At 38.5% G+C, this 24,468-nt stretch overlaps 1 long non-coding RNA gene across 1 annotated transcript; it reads right to left on the bottom strand.

Moving 5' to 3' along the window:
- Window positions 1–7,592: 7,592 nt before the first annotated feature.
- LOC113027292 (uncharacterized) lies at window positions 7,593–17,517 on the bottom strand. Its single transcript, XR_003273016.1, has 3 exons — window positions 17,508–17,517; window positions 9,517–9,523; window positions 7,593–7,645 (listed from the first exon to the last, which is right to left on the bottom strand). It is a non-coding gene; the product is annotated as an uncharacterized LOC113027292 (long non-coding RNA).
- Window positions 17,518–24,468: the final 6,951 nt, after the last annotated feature.

Here is a 24,468-nt window from a genome sequence, read left to right as displayed (position 1 = left end):
GACGCTGAAAAACTAGTTCATGTATTTATTACTTCCAGGCTGGACTACTGTAATTCATTATTATCAGGAAGTCATAAAAACTCCCTGAAAAGCCTTCAGTTAATCCAAAATGCTGCAGCAAGAGTACTGACAGGGACTAGAAAGAGAGAGCATATTTCTCCTGTATTGGCTTCCCTTCATTGGCTTCCTGTTAAATCCAGAATTAAATTCAAAATCCTGCTCCTCACATACAAGGTCTTAAATAATCAGGACCCATCTTATCTTAATGACCTTGTAGTACCATATCACCCTATTAGAGCACTTCGCTCTCGCACTGCAGGCCTACTTGTTGTTCCTAGAGTATTTAAAAGTAGAATGGGAGGGAGAGCCTTCAGTTTTCAGGCCCCTCTTCTGTGGAACCAGCTTCCAGTTTGGATTCGGGAGACAGACACTATCTCTACTTTTAAGATTAGGCTTAAAACTTTCCTTTTTGCTAAAGCTGTCACGGCTGGCGGAGTGCCGTGTGGAGTGGAGGAAAAGGAGGACCCAAAATGCAGCAAACTGATGACACGAGTGACGTTTATTTACAGGGTGGTAGTGGCAAAAACAGGCAATGAAGCATGAGTAATCTCAAACGGAAACCTAAACTGGGAGAAACTAAGTGACAAACCTGAGACCATACAAAAGGGGTGCGGGGCAGAGAGACGCAGAGACAGGAACACCATAGAACGCAGACGAGCCGACAACGAACACAGACCGACACCCACTATATATACACACACACACACAAGGTAATCGGGTAATCGCACACAGGAGGGAAGAACAGCTGATCTGAATATACATGATGACTGGAGGACACAAGCTGAACACAATGACAACAGACACAGACTTTCAGAACAAAACAGGAAATCTAGAACCCGAACCGGACACAAGGAGGGAGGACACAGAATAACTAGAACAGAGGGAAATAATCACAAAACACAAAACGCTGGGTCAACGACCCAGGACCATGACAAAAGCATATAGTTAGGGCTGGATCAGGTGACCCTGAATCCTCCCTTAGTTATGCTGCAATAGACGTAGGCTGCCGGGGGATTCCCATGATGCATTGAGTTTTTCCATTCCAGTCACCTTTCGAACTCACTATGTGTTAATAGACCTCTCTGCATTGAATTGTACCTGTTATTAATCTCTCTTCCACAGCATGTCTTTATCCTGTTTTCCTTCTCTTACCCCAACCGGTCGCACCCCTCCCTGAGCCTGATTCTGCTGGAGGTTTCTCCCTGTTAAAAGGGAGTTTTTCCTTCCCACTGTCGCGAAACTGCTTGCTCATAGGGGGTCATATGATTGTTGGGTTTTTCTCTGTATCTATTATTGTAGGATCTACTGTACAATATAAAGCACCTTGAGGCAACTGTTGTTGTAATTTGGCGGTATATAAATAAAACTGAATTGAATTGAATTACATGGAAGCTGCTTTAAATTTCCAGTCTATCAAGTTTCAGTCACATCTACCCTCTCTGAGAATCAATTTTATTTGTTGCGCAGACAATGCAGCCAGTTTGACTTTAGCTAGCAAACACATTGAACCAGAAGAGAAACGGTTTGCTATCAACTAGTTACTCTGTTTATGCTAGCTACTCTTTTGTAGTGTGACTGCTACTTGATATTCATCTGCACACATAAAAAAATCTCAAAAGGATCTGCAGTGTGTGCAGACATGGGGATTGCTTAACTCCATGCCTGGTGGTCCACCAGGCTGGAACATATAAAAAAATGAATTTGCTTGATTTTTACATATTTGAAGTATTTATTAGCTGCAGTTGCTGGAACGCCTTACGGGACCATTCCATCCCACTTTAATTCCTGTAAATAGCGATTATGAGACATGCCGGCGGGTAAGAGTTAACTTCAGTAGCTATCTCTGCAACACAATACATAGACATCTTGTCAAAACTGTAACAGACTGTTGGCAATTTCTGCTTAATGTTGATAATCATATGCTTAAATTCTTACATATAGCTCCTTTAAGTCACTTGCTCCATGAACATCTTCTTTCCCTTAAAATAAAAATGAGTACAAACATTTTTCAATGAACACTTGTTTTCAACACTAAAAACAAAACAAGCAAACAAACAAAAAAGCCAGGCAGAGCTAAGTAGAAATTCTGAGTTCATCTTAAAAAATTTAAGTTAGAAACTGAAATTTCAACTGAATATATTGAAATTCCAAGCCACACAGTAAATCAAAATGTTGAGATACCCAAATCACAGTTCTGAAATATAAGAAATATAAGGTTTTCAAGACACTGACCAGAAATTTTGACTTATGGACCACAAAAGATTTATCTCCAGTGGCAGAAACAAGCATCCATACTTACATACTTCCACCTAAGCTTAGGACAAGTAATTATTGCAATTATTTTGGAAAACAACAAACATGCACGTTTGTATAAAATTTGCAGACTCTATAAAAACATTTAATCTATACCTTTACTTAATATTTAAGACTCTGTAAGCTGAAGACATCTCTGAGCCTTTGACCCTGGAGCAGCATAGAAGTGCTAAGATCACTGCCGCTAGATTTCGAGGCAGCAATACAAGGCTGGACAAAGCACCTTGGTGAAGATTACTAGACTGCACCAATCATCCATCATGCTCAGGCCTGTCCTTGGAATACATAATGTAATGATAATCCGATCCAGTATGTTAATGAAGGCAGTGGGGTGACTGCAGAGAAAACAGTCCACCTGCCCAGCAAAGCAAGAAGACCCGACTGCAGATCTGATGTCAGATTACAGTCCTTAGAGGCTTTAAAGCAAACACTAATATAGACTAAAATGGCAGAAAGTGACACTGTTTCAGTATATAAATTAGCTTACTAACTACATTATTTTGCAGGAACATATATTTTAAGATAGAGTCCCGCTGGCTTAATGCGCCATGGCTGTCATGCCAATTTAATTAGATGGAATGTCTGACACCAGAGTAGACATCTCTAAATGTACATGAACACATACACAAACAACGATGTTTTAGTGATGACATATCCTCATGCTCCATTTTATGTGAGCCGTTGTCCCCATTGACAAACATATCAAAGTTTTTCTATATAAAATGATGAGATAAATTCATGCCACAAAATTCTAAAGACTAAACAACGTATGGTACCTTGCAGTAGCTCTAAATGTTGAGAATGAAGTTGTCCATCTATAGTAGAAAGCATGAAGCCAACAAGTCCAACACCTTCTCATGATTCATTCATTTTCACCCATTTTCCTTGCCTTGATGCAAAGATTAAAGGTCATCTCTATTGTTCACAATATTATGACTGAAGCAGGTTGCCAGAACAACTGAACAGTAAATTATTATTGCAGTTTAATAAGGCTGGTGAACCTGCAGTCAGCTGAGACTGAAGAAGTCACTTGGATGAGTGATGAAGATTTTGAACAAATTCAACGTTTCAACGTAAACCTCTAGTTTAAAGATCCATATCATTATTATTTACCCAAGAAAATGACAAGACTAAAAATCTTCCTGTCAAGAGTGCCATTGCCAAGATCCCTACTTTGTAACTGTCTGTCCCGTCCTCGTCAGTTTCACCTCTTTTGAGTTATCATCTGTCTTCTCACCCTATACAATCCCATTTACTCTTGTTAGTTGCCATGCTGACTTGCCTTTCTCATCTGTCAAGCTTTCAAGACAGTGTGTTAGTTAGTAGTCTTTGCGATTTCTTTGTCTTTTCTTTTGTGTCAAATTACCTTTCTCTATTTTGTTAATTCACTCCTCATTTGTGATTTTTTTTGGAAGGGTTTCTGTATTTTGCTTTTGACTGACAGGATTAGAGAATTTCTCCAACGTTATAAACAGTGCATTTGCATAATAATTGAAATGAGCACCACTGACTAACAATGGCTATGATCATTAATCAGTGGCCATGAATACAATAACCTTCACAGAGAGCTGGGGAATGGCTACAATAGTGAAATATGTACTCTAAGGCCCCTTCCTCTGTTCAGAGATGATCACTCCCTCTTCACGTAAATGATAAAGGTTTAAACCAGCTTTCCTTTCTTTTCAGGATGTGTAAATTCCTCATCATTGTAAGAGTGACCACTGGATTATAGGTGTAAATAGGCTTCGGAGTCGCGGTCTGACGAGGTAGCTCTTCTGTGTTGTGTCATCTGCCTAACCAGAGGCTGACTGAATTTCAAGATGTGTAATTCACTGCAGTCCTCTTGGCATTTAACCACATACACCTGCAGTCAGCTGAGACTGAAGAAGTCACCTGGATGGATGATATATCTTTTCCCCCCACTGAAAATGCTACGTCCACATGAACAGTATCAACTTGAGAAATGAAAATGTGGCAAGACAGTGATTTTGGAGTCTTTCTCTGCCTTCTGTGTCCTAAGTTTGCAATGTTTTTCCTATGAAACCATTACACTGTCCAAATTCAGCACAAAATATCATCAGCTATTAAGAATTCAAAAGGGGAAAAAAAGCAAATGAATGCCCATTTTCATTACCTATTGTAATAAAACTGTTTTTATGAATTCTATCAATATGATTTGTGTATGTGGACCCATAATAATTTTAAAACATTTCCCTGATTAAATATCCCCAGATTGGTTTGTAAGAGTGTCTATAAAACACTGCCTCACTGTCTGCTCACAGCTTCGCCCTCTAACACACAACACAACACAAAATCTAGAATTTTTACCATATTTTATGACTTTTATCCCCTGCTCTCCTCTCGTTGAACTGTAACTATCCCAGTCCAAGGTGGCCTATTAGATAGACCTTCTACTCAAGTAGAACTTTCAGGTATCTATACTTGAGTATTTCTTTTTCTGACAATTTTGTACTTTTACTCCCTATATTTTTACACAAATATCTGCACTTTCTGTCTTAAATTTTCAATACTGGCTTGTTACCTTTGGTTCAGCTGTGTCAAATATTCCCAGGGACTAAAGTGGGGAGGAATGTGTACATGTGTCTGTAAGTTATGGCCAAGATACTTTGGCATTTAGCTAGCACTACAGAAGAGGGGTGAGGATAAATGAAGTGACATTTTTTAGCTGTCAGGTTATTTCAAATGCAATTTTATCAGCTAAACAAATATCAGCAAACACAAAAACTATTTGTGTACAGTTTGTCACGCAGTGTTTTGTTAGCTAAAGGTCCAGCTGCTGTATTTCCAGGAAGAGAAAAGAGTGTGAAAGATGTAAGAAAGACAGGACAGGAGAAGAAAAAGAGAAGATGCATTTAAAGGTAACGACTGCTCATTGACAAACTGCATATTTATTTAATAAATTAATTAGATAAATTATGTGTTTTTATATTGTGAAACATCCTGCAAAACAAGTTAAGTATATCAACTAACTGTGTTATTCAAATGTTGTATGAAAATACTCTGCAGTTTCGTGCAGGATAAACAGGTTAGCTTGCAGTACTGTGGCGAAGGACTGTGTTGGCCTGGTGCACAGTGGATGTGGTGCTTATGGTCCGTGCTGGGTTGTGTCAAGTGTAATAAACTAATTAGCATTTAAGATGATGATGCTTAGATCAATTTACTGAGTTCCGCCTTTATACCAACTGTATACAGTCTACTCTAAAGACAGTATACAGTATATTATTAGAGTACGAAATGAAATTCAGCCAAGATAATTAATTGCATAAATCCACAAAGAGCAGTAGGTGGGAATCCCTTGAAAGTGATTTTTTTTTTTCATACATCCAAATCAAACACCAGTCCAAAGGCACCACACTATCACATGTAACAGTTACATGTTGAGTTTAACATCTACTTAATCAATTCAATTACCTGCAGTTCAACAACTTGTGAAAAACCCAACAAGACCCTTTGTCTCTATCTATGCTTCACATTGATGACCTTTTTTTACAGGATGAAAACACCGTCAATCTCTTTTCTCTCATCACTCTCTGATCTGTGCCAGTGAAACTGGGAGCTGAAGTCATTTTCATTTTGAGTCCTGTGGCCCGTAAAGCAGAAATTGCCATATTCACTGCTTTAAAAGGAATCCAAAATGTCACAAGCTGGAGGGATTGTTGTCCATAAAGTTTTCATAAATGTCACTGCAAACGTAACAGCCAATAGCAATTAGGTGTTTCCTGAAAGGCCAGCTCTTCACAACAAAAATCCTTTTTAATGACGCACAGTAAGAGACAAGCTGGTGTTACACAGACATAATTGATGCAATTACTCAGGTTTTTCAGTATACATATATTTGTGTGATTTGTAGCATTACTCCTGTTAGACATTTAAAATTTAACCTATTTTGCATAATTAATAACATGTTTGATTCAAAAATGTATCATTCTCACCAAAAAACCTCAGTGTCAGTTATATAAGTGGCCTGTAATGACTGACCAATCAGAATCTCATTGGGCAAGTATTCTCTCTAGTCTCCTAGCAACAGAGCATGCCTCTCTGCTTGTTGATTGGCAGTCTGTGTGGCTTATATTAAGGCTGTTTTGGCCTAGCATCAAATCTGGCTTCATTTTTTAAAAGCACAATTCCATGTTTTATACTATTTATGTTAAAAACAAAAACAAAGGCTAATTTGATCAAATAGTGAAATAGTAAGTGAATCATTAAAATATATTCTGGAGTTAAAATTACACAAAATCAGCTATAAGTAATAGATTCACGCTTCACTTAATAATAATTTAGTCAAGATTACTATTACACTATTATTAAAAGCGTTAATCATCATCATGTCCATTATGTTTAACAGTACGGTAAAGTTGTGGGGTACAAAGATAGAGGCTAAAAACCCTCTCTGCTAAAACCCACCTAACATTAAATTTACTGGGGCTATGTAAGTAAGAAACATTTGATGAGCTTGTTGGGTGTTAGCATGTGTTGATCATTTTCAGAGAAAAGGTTTATTTAAAGACTTTCAGTCAGGATTTAGAGTACATTGTACACCACTAGTGAAGGTTAAGAATGATCTTTTTAAGGCCTCTGACAGTGGACTCATCTCTGTGCTTGACCTTAGTGTAGATTCGATATTGCTGTCCACAATATTTTGCTACAGACATTACATGGTTTGTCTGTAGTAAATGGTATTAAAGGAATTCCGCTGCAGTGGTTTGAATCATGTGTATCAGATTCCAGTTTGTGCATTTAAATCGGTTTTCTTATCACACAAAAGCTAGTCACAGAGTTCCACAGGATTATGTGCCTGTGTAACAGGGTCATAAATCACATGTTATGTTATAATTACACAAAATTTGTTCTAAACCCCCAAACTGTTCCTTTTATACCTGACTTTTAGGACCTCCAAGCCTGTAGTTATGTTCATTATCAGTTAGAGCCCCTCCTCATTCTTTTCTTCTTCTTCTTTGGTGCAACCCTATAAATACAGTGTACCCCTTTTGCCTCTCCCCTTTTCTACAATTCCCCTGTGGGAGAGGTTGGTGTAATTTCTTTCCCAACACTGTAAAACGCTCATATAATACATATTTAGCCACCTGGATGTTTCTGATTGTGATTTTAGTTCAATTATTGTCATTATTAAGCCTGTTTTTTGTTAGATGTTACAAGTGTGTAGTATGTGTATCATAAATGGGTTTTAGGCGCCATAAATGAATATATACTTCTTGCTAGCTTGGAAGTTGTGGTGGGTTGAGCTAACCCTCTTCCCCACTGTTTGTATTTGGTCGTAGGAGCTGGAGTGGGCAAATTATTTACTTGGAGGCCTTTCTTTCTTTTACCTTTTTTATCAGGTATGTCAGATTTTGTGTTGTTGTTTTTGTTTTATCTTATGTCAAATATGTTACGTGTAAATCCATACTTTATGTTTAATGTAAAAATAAATGCCAGCCTTTTCTACAATTCCCCTGTGGGAGAGGAGCTGGAGTGGGCAAATTATTTACTTGGAGGCCTTTCTTTCTTTTACCTTTTTTATCAGACACAACGCAGAATCACACCGGTTACACTTGGACTAATATTACATGTTTCCAGTAGATAATATTATCAGAAGACACTCCATACATTTTCAGTGTTACATAGATGTGAATCGAAAGTCTCAGCTAGATAGATGTGTGTTAAACTACATGGATGTCTTAAAGACATAAAGACGTAAATGGCATATAATTTCCTACTTCTAAATTCAGACAAAACTGAAGTTACTTTTACTCTAACACTTCCCTGAAAAAACTTCCCTTGATCTAGAACACTGTAGCAAGAGGATTAACTGGAACTTGAAAGACAGATGATATTTCTTCCATATTTGCATCTTTTCATTGCCTCCTTGTTAAAATCATAATTGAATACATAATCAAGCCTCATTATACCTTAAAGATCTCATTTTACCTTATTTTCCTCTTAGCACAAAACAAAGCACAGCACAAGTGGGCTGGTGAGAAGTACTCACGCATGTCACAATCCAAGTTTAACTGAGTTGAACCTTTTCCTCTCCCTGGCTGGACCATCTGTGTCTTGTCACTCTAATCAGCTTCAGTACAAATGGACCAGCTTGGCCGCTCAAACCTTACCAGATTATCAGCTAACTCTGTGTTGTAAACGTGTCAGTCTGTTAGGTTATCCTTTTGTGAAAATTTCCTTCATGAACCAACGGCTTTGTTCCTTGTCTCCAGTGTATACCACTGTTGGTCATGCGAATAGTTGGAGCCCGCTCAGCTCGCCTTCCTCCATAGAACACTGGTGACCTCTCATCATACCTGGATTGGATACTCACCCAACAGTTTCCTCTGCAGCACTTCCTTCTCAAACCTTCACTGCTACTCAGCTGCCTGTTCACCCTCTGTCAGCTCCTTCTCCCTCACAAACCCAGACGTGGCAGTTTCAACATCCCCCTGTGACTGAATAACCCTGGACTTCCAAGTAAGCATTCAGACTCTGAGGTTCCCTCTCACTAGTTTAAAACGTCTTTGCAGTGATTACTGGAAAATGCTGCCTGGACTACTTTTCCTCTCTTCCTTCCTCTAGACCGCGTTCGTTTCCTGATATGCACAGTCCCCTGGCTTTCCTTATTCCCTCACTACCATAACCCCTCTCCCTCTGTTCCCTTTAGCTGTGGTGGAAGGCTGCCCCTCCCTGAGCCTGGTTCTGCCAAAAGTTTCTTCCTTTCAAAATGGAGTATGATTGTTTCTCTCGTTTCAGGGTCTTATCTTGCAATATAAAATGTCTTAAAGTAACAGTTGTTGTGATTTGGCACTAAAGAAATAATATTGAACTGAAATGAATTACTGGTCTGTCCCTTTCCTTAAAGGTTCTCAGAGGTTAGCATATAAAATTTCTGAGAGATTATATTGATACTTATGGAGATATTAATTAGCATTTAATTAATTAAATACTAATTAATATCTCCAGAGTGTATGTCTAAGTGGTTCTTTCCACATTGTCAGAAGATTAATAGTTTCCATTTGTTCGCCTCCTTAACAAGCCTAGAGTTAAATAGAATTGAGAGATATTTCCTTCAAACCCATTACATCATGAAAAGAAGAGGTATGAATTTAAAAACTGCCCCTCTTGATAATGTTCAACCTTCCTGCTCTAATTCCTTACCACCCAATGTATCAGTGTAATATAATCCTCTTGTGAATTTTACGATAAAGAAAAAAAAATCAAAATGAATTAATATATTAAAGTTAATTTATATGCCTTTGTTAAAGCAGAGACGTTTCACCTGAGGACATCTATTACCTTTAAACTGCATTAAAGTGTGAGGGGCAGTTAATTAATGTACATTACCACACTGTTATCTGCTATCTCTAACTTAGTCGGCTGTTTAAAGATTGGTGCTCATGTTTGACTGTGTAATTAACTGTTAATGTAATTTTCCTCTTGAGTGCACATCAAGTTCTCATGCAAACTGCAGCCTTTTGAGTTGCTCTGAGTAACAAAATTCACCTTTATGCATGTTTTTTAGCAGATGTCCATTTACAGCAGTGGTACAGTCTGACCTTTACATATGCTCTTTGAATCACTCTTCCACTGTGACAGTATGGCCTTGTATTAAACCAGTCAAGAAGCCACTTTGGCAATTTGTAATATTGCTGTAATATGCTGTAGCATGCTGTAAAATATGCTAGTAGCATGCTGTAATATATGCTAGTAGCATGCTGTAAAATATGCTAGTAACATGCTACTAGCATATTCAATTTTAAAAACTAAATTAAAGGAAAATTAATTTTTTCATTTGTAGTTGTGGGGGGGGGGGGGGGGGGGATTTTGAATGCTTTACATAACAAATAGCTGCCAACCACATTTAATTTATGTAGCCCACTAGATGCTCTCTTTAAAAAACAATGATCACAAATATTGAAGCTGCAAATCAATGAAAGGTGAAATAGGAAAGAAAAACATTTAATTTACACAAACATTTAATGCTATATAATTAGACATCATAAACTTATTAGTTAGTGAAAATTCATTTATCAATTGCTCTAAAAAAGCCCTGCACAAAATATTATAGTACCTTAACATGTAAGGCAAACTTTCTAGCCAACAGCTAACATTGGCTTTCTACAAGTAACAGTAAGTTAGTGTGCTAAAATAATCTAGGATATAGCAAAGGTCAAATAAAAGTGCGTTCTACAACTTTCAGCATTAGCATTCAGCATCTGTAAGGTCTACCCTGTCTAGGGATGCTACTTTCATCCTTGTTAGCATTAAGCAACAGCTTAATTCTCATCCAAATGCTGTCCACCTCCAAAAACAATATGACAAAATAGTAGTAGTAAGGACTGATAAGCACTTGAGCCACCAGTAAGTGATATCATGGTAGCTACATCGTCTTTTATATACAGTATGTACTGTTAACTAAAATGATATTGCAATACTTTAGTACATTATTTAAAAAAACATGATATTTTTTAATACATCTAACACTAATACTAATAATGTACAAGATGTGCTTTTGCGGTACAGCTTCAGTTTTCAAAACAGAATAAATTCTGACATTATGAAACTAGTTTATTGTAGGTATAACATGCAGTTTCACTATGTTTAGTTACTGTCTTTTTAATGTCTTTGAATGTTTAAAGGGACCTAATGCGTTCATGCTATTCTTGCATTTTATTAGATTTTGGCCCAAGGCTCATGAATAATTTATAAACTAGCCAGTGGGAAAATTTAAGCATAGGAACAGTGTTCTAATTTGTGGAGATTTGAAATGTTTTTTGTTCTCACAACGACCAACCTTCATCTTTCTATCTCTGCAGAGCCCCATTCTCTGCCTCCAGATGAAATACATGTACATCATACCTGCTCCCTCACTTCACATTCTCTACTTGAGTGAAGTGTCATCTGCAGCTTGAGGAGCAGGGATGAAACAAGGCTTTGGTGTCAGCTTGTCTTTGTCCCCAGGGACAAAGACAAAGGTGACAGGAGGAAGACAAAAGACAAGATTGCTTCCTCCTCAGTGCTCCTAAAGTTGGACACTCGGTGTGAAGCTGTGAGCTAGATCAGTGACATGAAAGTGAAATATGGTGGATGGGGGCATGAATATGCCCTACATCAGGTAAGGTATTTTTATTTTTGAATCAATAAATCTGTCTTTGCTTAACCTTACACCATCCCAGAACAGTGTGATGGTAAATGGTAAATGGCCTGTATTTATATAGCGCTTTACTAGTCCCTAAGGACCCCAAAGCGCTTTACATATCCAGTCATCCACCCATTCACACACACATTCACACACTGGTGATGGCAGCTACATTGTAGCCACAGCTGCCCTGGGGCGCACTGACAGAGGCGAGGCTGCCGGACACTGGCGCCACCGGGCCCTCTGACCACCACCAGTAGGCAACGGGTGAAGTGTCTTGCCCAAGGACACAACGACCGAGACTGTCCAAGCCGGGGCTCGAACCGGCAACCTTCCGATTACAAGGCGAACTCCCAACTCTTGAGCCACGATCATCCCATGATCCCATGACCCCCGTGATAATAATGATAATATTTCCATATACAGTACATACAGTATGAACAACCGACTATCAAAAAACTTGAGGTAAATAATGTAAATAAACCCATATTTTATTCATAATAGAACATAGAAAACATATCAAATGTTTAAACTGTGACATCTTACTGTTTCATGGGAATTATTACTTCATTTTGAATTTGATGGCAGCAACACGTCAACAACGTTAGGATGGTGCTGACTGATAAAAGAGTGGACTCTCACACACAACTGAGCTGAGACTTTCGATTCACAAAAGAGAGACTGAGAGACTCTGGAGGGAAGTGGCTGGGTGTCGGGGCAGAAACTGAGACTCAGGAGGGTGATCCACTAAGAGAGAGGAGATGAGAGTTAGATCCAGAGGGAAAAGAACTTGTGGGTCCAAATGGTGAGTAAGAGTATGTCAGGCTTACTTGCGAATGGAAGGTAATCTGGCCCAGGAGGGGTTAACAGGTTTCTTTGTGGCCTGAAGGTAGTGGAGTGGAGGAATTTCCAGGAATTAACTAGCTTGAAGAGACAAGTGAGTGGGACATGATGATGGCGACTCCTCAGCTCCACTGGGAAATGGACTTGAAGAAGCCTGGGGGAAATTTTCAAAAAGTATTGGACATATAAAATTGTATAGACAATATCATCAAAAGAGTTCAAAAATCTGGAGAAACCTCTCCATGTATGTGGTAAGGCTGAAAATCAATACTGGATACTCATGAGCTTCAGGGCTTCGGGCAGCACTGCATAAAAAACAGGCATAATTCTGTCATGTAAATTACTTCATGTGCTCAGAAACAGTTCCAGAAATGACTTTCTATCGAAACAGTTTGCTGTCAGATTCACAAACACAGGTTAGAACTATATCATGTCAAGTAGAAGCTTCATGTGAGAACATGATCCATCTTCTCTGAGCCAAAGCTCAATTTAAATAGATTGTTAGAACTGTTAGAATTTTTAAAAGTCTTTCTACACCACAGACTTCAGCCACTGCACAGAGACCTGCCATCTTCAGAAATTTTCTGATGATTTAGTTCTTACTGTCTTGGAGCAACTATGACCACGTAGTGACCAAATAAAGTATTCCGATTCTGAAAAGACGCCACATTCTCAGGACTGAAGAGACAAAAACTGCCCAGCTTGTTTCTGTGTAGGTTCAAAGTCATCGATGTCATTGTATTCAAAGGAGCTTGGAAAGAAAGCGACTGGAGTGGTCATTGACCCACTAATGATCATGCGCCTCATCACATAAATCAAGTTGTGAAAAAAGGCATGGGTCATGACCACCAGAGGTTTCAGCTGAAATGACGAGTTGGGGTTGAAGCGCCAGGAAGGGATCTCAAAACTGCATTGTAGATGGCTGACAGTTGGTTATCTGTTCAATGATTGTTGTTCACAGTAGACATCTACGACCATGCAGCTTATTATCAGTGCTCAGTTTAAAAACCTCCCTCTCTCATGGTATGGGGTGCATTAGTTCAAGAGGTGTACTGTACTTAAGTAGAATTTTCAAGTATCTGTACTTTAGTTTTGCTCCCTACATTTTTAAACAGATATCTGTACACCTTACATGTTCAAAACAGGCTTGTTACTTTCAGTTTAAGACATTTGAGGGAAGCTATTTACATCACTTCACACCTTCAAACATTAAACTGATTTGAGACTAAACATTAACACATAAAAGACAATGTTATTGGTGCAACAATCACCATGGGTTATTGTGATTCTGACTATTGCCCCATAGTCAGCGGTTAAAGTGTGCTGGTTGTTTTTTGGGGGAGGGTTTTTTTTTGGCCAGAACACTGAAACAAGTACAGATGTCCATAAGCTGTGGTCGCTGTACTTCAGGATCTAGCTAGCTACAGATGAGGAGCAAGGATAGAGACAGTAAAGTTTTTTTAATGGCAGGTAATATCAAATTCAGCATTTCTCTCAACTTAACAAATATCAGCAAATATTTGTTAAGTTGAGAGAAATGCTGGAAATTTAAAGTTTACATGGAAGTCCTCATTTTTAAAATTCTGATATTGGATCGGTACATGATGTAATGTTATGGGTTTTTTTGTTTGTTTTTTGTGCAACATCCTGCAAAACAAACAGAGGTATAGCCCCTTAACTTAGTATTATTAAAATATTACAATATTTTTCCTAAAATGGTGAAGTTTACACTTTGAGTACATATATTGTTCTATTGTGCACAGGATCAAAAACCAATTTTTATTTTTGTTGTTGATCCATCATAGCTCAGAGTTGGAAAATATTTTACATTTTATATATGGAAAGCAAAATTTAAAAATGTTATTTTATTTGAACTGTCGGTTAGGAGTGAAAATCCCTGAAAATGTTTATTAAAGTAAAAATATGCTTTTTTTTAAAAGTGGATGTTGCCTACTGTAATTGTTTAATGTATCAAGTGTAAAGTTTTCTCGTTTTTACTTTGGGAATATTATAAGGTAGGAACTGATATAAAATAAAATATATAGTATCAGAAATGGAGCATCAGTGAGATCTTGAACAGACAACAATCAATGAAAAGACCAAAAAGAAGTAAAAACAAACAGTATGCTAATCTGTCTGAAAACCTTGAATCTCTAGTTCAGTAATTTTCAGAAACATATGAACAATGTGGATTCGAGCACATTATTCAAGCAGCTGCAGGTTGATTTAATGGGGACTATTTTCAGCAGTGTATAAATTCATTTTCACCGCTCTAGTGATGTGGCACAGTGATGTCAGCTTAAACTCAAACAAACAACACTGGACAATAGAGCTCTGTGGCAAAGATAAATACGATACCTCAGGGTTTGCTACATACACAACACTTGATAGTAGCATAAATACATTGGCTGGTCTTGATGTTTTTGTGATTTAAAAAACCTCATAAATGTAGTGAACATATAGCAGATATACAATACTGTATATGTACATGTACCTGCTGGCTTTAAAAAAACACATATACACGCAGTCACTCTTTTCCAGAGATAGACTCTGTTATTACTCTAAATTAGTTTTGACCCTAAACCTTATCTCTGCTCCACAGACAAACCTCCAAAGAGCAGGCTGTGGCTTGCCAAGGTCCAGCCCACCTGAATGTCTCGGAGAGAAAACAAAGAGCAGAGGGCCGAAAAAGGCACCAGCGGGAAAAGATGAAGGAATCAGTGGATGAAAGGTTGAGGGGAGGCTGTGATGGACATGGAGGACTGGAGGTTGAAAAAGGCTCTATTGAATACATGCAATCAGGAAAACTATACATCCAGGCAGGGTGCTTGGATGTAGTTGTACTAATAGAAACAGTAAATGAAAAAACAGGGCAGACAGCAGGATATGCCCTTTAGAGTGATATAAATAAGAATAATTAACTGTTGAGCATGTTAAGCTAAATATATTGCGTCTGGGATAGGTCTTTTTCTGCACAATCAGCCAATCGGGGTTCACCAACTGTGGTACAAAACTGATATTTGTAGGAGCAAGAGAAGAAAGGCACATATTGCTGGAATAGCAGTTAGATGTCAGAATAAAATAAAAATGTTATTGTAACAGTTTGGATATGGAAACTTTTATGTAGGTGACCCCTACTGACCATTACAGGAAAACTATTTTCCAGCATTTGAAAAAGTATTACCATAACATAGAATACAAAGATAGGTAAAAATACAAATGTCAGCCTGTAATACCCGAAAAGTTGATTCTGTTCATCTGGATGTAGTGTTTTCAGTGAGAGAAACGTTTCGTCAATCATCCAAGTGACTTCTTCAGTCTCAACCTGTAAGGCTTTCACAACACCCTTTGTTGTTTTAATCAGAGAAAGTTCTGTTACTTGTAACAATGCCAGTTGATGTAGTGGATGCATTCCAACCTCTAAACTCCGAGCAAAAATAGCCTATTTCCCAAAAACTCTGAAAACTGCGTGCAAGCATATCTAGGAGAAAGGGTACTGGGCAAATATTGATTTGACTTATGTTTATTATTACTGCACCTTAAATTACTTTTGTTGATAGATTGAAGTATTTATTTAATTTTCTCAATTTTATTGTATTGCCTTTAATGTTTGCATAGTACTGTAAAAGCTGATTTAACTTCACAATGTTCTCCAAAGAGGTTCATCTCAACATGTCTGAGCAGAATATGACTAATGAGGCATGGGAAGCAAATCTGAACATGATGCACATGAGACAAGGGACTGTCAACATAAAACAGGAACTAATACACGGACACAAAGACTCAGACTAAGACATATAAATTGACACTGGAACAAAAAGGTAAACAAACACTGAGACACGACAAACTGGAGGAACAGGACACAGTAACCAGACAGACACAGGAAAACAGAAATCCAAAGATGGGAACAGGACACAGACTGACAGGGAATAGACAAAAAGACAAGACTAACTAAATACAGGCCCATGTACATAAAAGGGAACTGACTAAATTAAAGATGGAACTAAGAACTATATATAACTAAACTAGAAGGCACATGGGAAAAATGCTAAACACCTTGACAAGGTAAAGATGAACTAAAGAAATAATCACATAAATCCATAAATAAATCAAAACCCCACAAAACTGAAGACACTGAGTCCAAACCAAGGGACACATAATCCACTCCAGATCTTTAATCAGATTAGTTTGTCATGGATTATCAGGGAAATTGGCCTCACCTGGCCATGAACTGGTTCATCAGTTAATTGCCCAGACTTTATTAGCATAATTTTTGCACAGTTCCCAATAAAATACACACACACACACACACACACACACACACACACACACACACACACACACACACACACACACACACACACACTATAACAGCTACACTGATATAGAAGTTGATGTTTGAAAGAAATACCCTAAAATGTTAAATGTAGCACCAATTGTGACTTCCAGGAAAAATATGTTTCTGAGTATAGTGTCCAATAGATATACGACCATATTATTTGAATAGCCTGCGTCTTTAACACAAGCACACACTTAACACACAATGATATTAGGGAATGTATCTTTCAGCATACACATTTCCACTACCTACAGGCAGTCATGTGCTGTGTCCTGCTGTGCCAGGTCTGGGGTTTGAGGCCTTTTGTGTCTTTTAGAGCAGCTAGTGATCTGTAAACTGACAAATGAACTGTGAAGCTGCCTTTTCTGCCTTGGGGGTATGGGTTGGGGGTTGGGGGTCAGATTTATTTTTCTGAAAAGTCTAGGTCTGCATCACACACTGTATCTGTTATGTCATTTACTGTACAGGTGAGTATCCTTGTTTAGGTGTCCAGTGGTGGATGAGCATGTGATATCATGTGTACCAAACACAAATGAGAGAGATTAGCCTGCTGTGCTGTAAACTGTTGGGTTATACAAAAACACAAATATGGTAATAATGTAAATGCGTTTCTGATTCTTTGACTGTTTTTGTCTTTACCGCAGAAAAGTCTCTTACCATTCCTTCGTTTATATTTGCTGTTGCAAATGAATCCATTTATTAAATATTGGTATAATGCACATCAAATATACGAGGTTTCACACAGTGCTGGACATGAGGTTGAAATGTGCATGCTGCACTTACAAGGAAAGGGTCTGGTTAGGTTACTTACTGTTTGATCACAAAGTTCCCGTCAGAAAAGCTGGTTCTGAAATTTAATCAAGGTTGTTTGTTTGGCACAGTTTTACAATAGTTTGGTATATGCATGGTTACAGTTGCATACATCTTCATTTACAGCTGTTTGCTATGGTCAGTAAATGCTTTTTTGTACCATAGGCTGTATATAAAAGACACATTTGCTGTTATGTCATTGCTTTGCAGACTGCACATGTTGCTGTTTTTTGACACGAGCTTGTAAAGTTAATCTTGGTTAGCATGTTGCATTTATGAACCATATGGCAGAAACACACAAACACATATCTCGTTAGTTGTTGCATCCTTTATCAGTATATCATTACTTATTCAACTCTGCTTCACGCCCTGGAGGACGGGGCTGTGGCCCCCCCACACCCTCTAGCAGATTATTACATGAAGGAACCTTTTAAAAAAACAAAAAACAAGCGCGTCCATGCTCACAGGTGTACACACGGGTGATCACACCCACAAACTACACCCTTTTTGGCTCCTACCTCAAAGCACACTGTGTTCTGTTGATCTTAGGTGCTGCACAATAATGTTTAACATTTAGTATTTACTGTCATATTCCCATATATCATTGTGATGTTGTTTATTCTATTACTCTTGTTCTCTTCTGCTTGCTTTCTTTTTTCTTTCTCAGCAGGTGATCCAGGTGATTGATATATGCATTTTTTTTCTCTGCCCGTTCTGTTGGTTTTTGTCTTTTGCCCTTCTCCCCCGTCCCTCTTCTCAGCTGTTTCTCTTTCCCTCTTTTTTTCTCCCCTTCTTTCCCCCAGTCAAGTCTGTCCCGTATTCAGTAAGTGAAAATAAAATAAACAATAAAAGGTGAATCAAATGGACCATTACGGCAAGGCTGGGATGGTCAGTTTGGTAAAGTAAATCCGTTGGGCATCTTTCTTTGCCTTTAGACAACAATTCTGATGGCAAAAGAGCCAAACGGGACAGGCCAAAAAAACAAAAAAAACAAAAAAAAAAAACTCTATTAAAAGTGATGCAGTATAACATACCGGCATATGGTCCAAAGTTTCATTGACTGAAATTAGCAGAGGTGAGGCTTTTTTAATAAGCCGCAGTAATTACTGTTGGCAGCAGACCCATGCTGACTGATACAAACCTCCCCATGCCACCATGGCCCTTAACCTGATTGGCTAAAAATTACCAGCATCATTAGGAGTCATCTTCTGCAATCCATGAATATCTTTTCAGTGTTTACTTAGCCACCTAGTTATTGATTAACTATTCTGGCTCAGTAGTGTTGCCATGGTATTGAACAGTACCAGGATCTGGTAATCATAAACAGAAAACTCCAGCACGCTTACCCTCTGGAACAGTTTTGTATTTGTGTGAAGACACCAGGTGGGTACACACATACCATTTCACCTGCCATTTGCATGTGTGTGCATGCACATGCCTCAGTGCCTGTATGTGATAATGGGCATGGATGTCTGAGAGTGCTTGTGCATGCTCTGCATAATGTGTATACATCCACTCGTGTGCATGTGTGTGCGTGTGTGTGTGTGTCTGTATTGCTGTGTTTAAATGCACATGAACAATAGCGACTATGTTGCTGCTGCAGTGGTGGTAATTGATGAATGGCACAAAGAAGAGTGGATCCTGGGAGAATATTCCATACCACTATAATCAAAGCCTTGATAGTGTCCCCGTCTTTGACTAATGGTCCCAAAAAGATGCCTCTTACAGCCTGCCTATAATTCCCCAACCACAGACCTCCAGAGAGAGGCCAGCATACAGGGGGATAGGAGGCTTATGTTAGATTTTTACCTTCCTGTCCCTTAAATACAGATAAGTAAGTAAACAGTATTAATTCTTTTAATGAAAACTGTTGAAAAAAAAGAAGAAGAAGAAAAAAAAAAAAGAAAATGGACAGCTGGGCTATTTATAATGGTGAAGACAAAAATAAAGCTAAAAAAAATCTCATCATGGACCACGAGAGCTGTGATGAAATTGATTGCACACTTTCATCAAATAAAGAAAAAACACAATAGGATCACATACCAGACAGTCTGTCTGTTCAGCCAATAACAAAAAGTGTTTACTCTAAAATCTTAAGGTTTTGCTTTTGCCTTTTTAATTTGAAATAAAATACCTTATTAGTCTGAAAAACCTTTAATATAGAATCAAGTGGAGAAGAGGTCAGCAATGTTATCCTCCAGCTATATTTGACATATTATCTTAGCTTACATTCAAGTGCACCGGGAGTAGTTTCTGTTGTCTTTTCAAGCCCAGTGCCACAACATGAGCGTAGGCCTTAACACAGCAGCTTGCTTACGTTTTTCTTCTAAATGTCACAGTGCTGCAGTTCAAAAACTAAAATCCAACACACAAACATGTTCACACCATTATAAATTTATGGCATTACTCTGCACACTGCATGCTTGTGTGGCCTTTTGCAGGCGTCCTCAGAGACGTGGCATTGACAAACCTACAAACAGTAATTGGGCCATTATGACTCCCTGCAATGGTATTGATTCCACTGTTTTAGGTGCAGGCGGGTAATGGGCGTCTAGACACAAAGGTTCATATTGCAGGCAGTAGGGTTTGTGCACAGTATTAGATACAGTAATCTTTATGTTGTTCATGACTCAGGTGTGTTGTTTTCTGTAGCTCTGCCTATTGGTAATGATGTAATTCGGCACCACATTTGAGCAGTGATTGCACAGTATTTCACTGTGCACTGGGTACATGTTACATATTGTGAGCTGGTATTTTAGCATTGAGAGGTGCCTGGGAAAAATATGCGTAGTTGTATGCAAAAGTTGCCTCACCTAATTGTGCCATGTGACAAAATGTGGGCAACATTGTGCTAATGAGCTTTAACTTTCTGTTTAGTCCTCCTAAAGTACGTCAAGAATTGTTATCAGGCATTGTAAGCTCACACCACTTCAGACTTAAATCAAATCTCTGAATGTTCAGACCTTTTAGTAATCTACAACACCCATAATGTCCTCTAAGAAACTGGCAGAAGAACTTATATTGAAGTGAGGTTCATGCCTACAAAGTAGGAAATGGCTAAAAATTTATCCAAGTGACCTTCCAGTTTCCAGTTTTCACTCTCTGAAATATCAGAGAATTAAATGGAACTGTGAAAGCTGATCCACAAAGCAGGTTTTAAGAGAGTCTTCAGTGTAGGAAACCTACCTGAAAGCTCATCACAAAGGTCCTGAAGCCTGCAAAACAACACCTGGATAAACCAGGTTCATGTTGTGCACAGAGAGCATTCATACTGGGATTCTGATGAGAACACATTCTCGCTTCTCCAAAGAATGTCTGACCTCTGCCTTGATATGTCAAGGCAGAGGTCAGTCATTCAATATCAATGGTCAATGGCTGCTCTATCTCACTATCTTTGGAGGTCTGCAGCTTGGGTATGATTTTGGACTCTACCTTCTCCTTGTCACACATCATTCTCATCTATAAATCTGACTTTTACCACCTTCAGCCATAACTCTCTAACGTTCTGCAGTTCAAACCATCATTCAGGTCTTTAACATCTTCTGCCTTGACTACAACAATGGTGTCCTGTGCGGTCTGCTTTCCAGAGGTCCAGACAAGCTATAGTAGGTTGAAAACTAAGTTGCTAAAGTTCTCACTTCCCAACCTTATATATGCTCAATCGCTCCCAGTTAAATTCTGTATCTCCTATGAAATCCTCCTCTTTACTTACAAATCTCCACTTGAGCTCGGTCCTAGTACTTATTGTGCCTTTTCTTTCTCTATACCTCCCAGACTCTGTGTTCCATGCACAAGGACTTTTCATCCACCACAGCAGACTGCAGTCTTTTAGGGACAGACTGGCAGCACTCACTGAAACAGGCTCCCATCTAAGATCTACAATGTCCTGTCTCATGCATTTACAAAAACAGTTGAAATGTCACTTATTCACTGAGTCTTTTGGCCTTTGAATTTTAGTGTTAAGGTACCTTGGGTTCTTTGAAGGGCACTATAAAAGATCCATTGCACTTCCACTTAATTTCAAGAAATATATATTTCTATCTAAAGATATATGCAAATATCAATTAGTCATCACACACTATTACACTGGTGCGACTCATAGTAAATGTGGACAAAGTCTCACGTAATGAAAACAGCATAAACATAAACAGCAATTTCTTTTACTCATATTTCAGTAGCTGTCATATAGAAAGCTACTCAAATACCAGAGCTGATGAATAAAATTATGGAACAGGAAATAAGCAAAATTTGCCCACCTTAAGAAAATAAAACTCATCAGAAGTTAACTCATTCAACAGGACAATGACCTAAAGCACAGCACAAAATTCACCAACTATTTTAAAGAACAAGCTGAAGCGTTATAAGAGGGCTATCACTGAAGAGTGATGAAGTATGGGTGAATATCTTTAAGCCTTTCACAGATGATTAATATAGAGCACTGAACACAAAATCTTTTTAATTATGGCCATGGTTCACTCACTTCAAATACCTTGGGGTGTGAGAAAATCTTTTTATTGATTGCAAAACAGGGAGTTAATACAGAAAAAATAAACAAACTAACATCTTGCCTCTTTCACATTCATTCATTACAAAATGTGCTGCAGAAACCATGTATTTTTTCACTGGTTCCAGAAAGCTTGTCCTACCCAATGTTTAGTTTTGTTGTCTGGTTTTGTGGTTTACTTTGCTTAAAAAAAAAAATCAACTAAATATGCAGTTTTTACAGGGGTGCCCAAGTTAATGCGCACAACTGTTGATTGAGAAGCACCCCATATGGAAAGGAAAGGAGAAAACATCACAATGGAGTCATCTTTTCCCCAGTTCAATTATCACCAGAGCTAAATCTAATTCTAGTCCCTACAAGAGCTGAATGACTACAATCTGTTCCAGGTTGCTTCCCAACTTTGAAAATCCTGTCACCTGGAGAGCAGAAAGCAGACGAGTGGGATCTCATCAAAGCCTTGCTGATGATCAAAATCAAATATTACTGAGGGTTGGTTTCCATGGCAATGATGCGTTGCCCCCTCCATGACATCTGGGGGTTTTAGCTGTGAAGGAGGCTCCCACCCTCCCTGTGTTGTCTGTCTGCCTTCTTGGTCCAAACGTGAGCAGAATAGATGAGTAAGCAGCATCTTGACCACCTTTTCCCGTTGTGTGCATCTACAGAGTTTTGTGCAACAGCTCTTCCATTGGCTGCACAGGGACAGGATGCTGCCTTGTGTGGCAAACACGGTCCTGTCCTGCACAATAGCGTTGGTCCACAGAGAAATGCTGAGGCCATCGATTGCTTTCTCCACTGGGGCACAAATGTGCAACCCGTGAGCCCACAAAATGTCAATGGATATGAATTGTGTAAAGAACTCTTGATCCCCTAATTCAATATCGTAAAGCTTCACAAAAGGTTGCACTGTACGGTAGAATATCAATATCTTGCGAGTATCTTTTGAAGATTGCCAGGATTTATTTGTATTTCTACACATACACAGCAGCAACTTATAGACACAGTTAAGTACAGATATGCGCTACAAACATGCAGCAAGTATATACAAAAACTATGCTACAAATACAACAACTGCAAGCTGCATTGAGAAGCTTTTAAGCTTTTATGGATTATATGTATGGGACATACAGGTTCTAGAGACTAGATTTTGGTATGTCACATGAGGGTTTTGTAGTATAGTGGATGGAATTTACAGTGCTAAAAGTGGTTGATTTGTTATATTTTGTTCTCAAGATTTCAGTGTTCCCTGGAAATCCCATTAGTTGAGTAATGCAGTTCCATCCTTTTCTGTGCAAACAGCTAAATTTCAGTATCTGGTTGTTTGTTTTTGCACTGTATTGAGGTCACAGGGCCACCAGTGCCTTCCCGCTTTATGCAATGACAACAGTTTTCAACAGCACATTCTGCTGCGTTCCCACCTTCTGCCTGCAGTATTCATGTGAGTGCTGCCATGACGAAACACACATTATAATGCTTACAAGAACATGGCCCCAGGCTCTTTTAGCAGCATCAGTCACCTACCATCAAGTCAGAGCTGCTCCTAATGGGTGAAAATAGGAACCAGACTCATCTGCACAAAGACAAACCTACAGGAACAGAGTATGGCGGACATTAAGATTTAAATGGACATGTAGGATTTGGCTCAGTGTGTTCATGATCAAGCTTTCATGCTCAGCTTTATAGTCCTTTGTTAAGTCTGTCACATATGTTTCTAAATATGTGTGGGGGAGGGTGTGATGATTTTTAACGTGGTGTACTGATCTCCTCACTACATTAAGCCGGGTCATTCGTAATTGCCACTAAGGCTGCTGGCAGCAAATGAATGTGTAGAAAACAGGGACGGACAGACAGACAGACAGACACAAACACACACATTCAGCAGTGTTTTGTCTGCATATGTGTTCAACTGATAGAATACTTAATGCTACTTACGTGTCAATTTTGAATTTCCATATTTTCCAGGTGTTCATCTGTAAATAGCATCCACTTTATCATCAAAAGTCTTGTTTTTTCCTGAAAGCTCAGGTGGATCTACTTAAGACAAATTATGATTTACATTTTTTTTTAAAAAAACAGAAGGAAAAAAAAGACGCTCTGCAGTATTTAAAATTACACTTTTCCTGCTTGTTATGTTAAAAATGTATGTCAGTGTCCAGTTTCTTTTGTCTGTACATGTAAATGACAAAAAAAAGCTGCCCTGCATTGAATTCTTCAGGACAGTGTAAATTTTGAGGGATGATTGTTATGTTGGCTGATATTCTTTGCTTTTATGAATGCAATGTATTGAAGTTATGTTGCAACTTTCCAGAAACAGATTTTACAAACAACTAAACAGCAGAGCATGAAGACACTTCTCCGTTTAATCACCATCATTTGCTCATTTGTGATGCTACTTTGACCTGCAGAAGTCGTGCAGAAAAATTGTAATGGCATTTGAGCCCTTGTGCTGAACAAATG

The sequence above is a fragment of the Astatotilapia calliptera genome, chromosome 7, assembly GCF_900246225.1.
Source record: "Astatotilapia calliptera chromosome 7, fAstCal1.2, whole genome shotgun sequence".
Taxonomy (NCBI): domain Eukaryota; kingdom Metazoa; phylum Chordata; class Actinopteri; order Cichliformes; family Cichlidae; genus Astatotilapia; species Astatotilapia calliptera.
The sequence above is the reverse complement of the archived record's forward strand: the minus strand, read 5'-3'. Positions and strand labels throughout refer to the sequence as shown.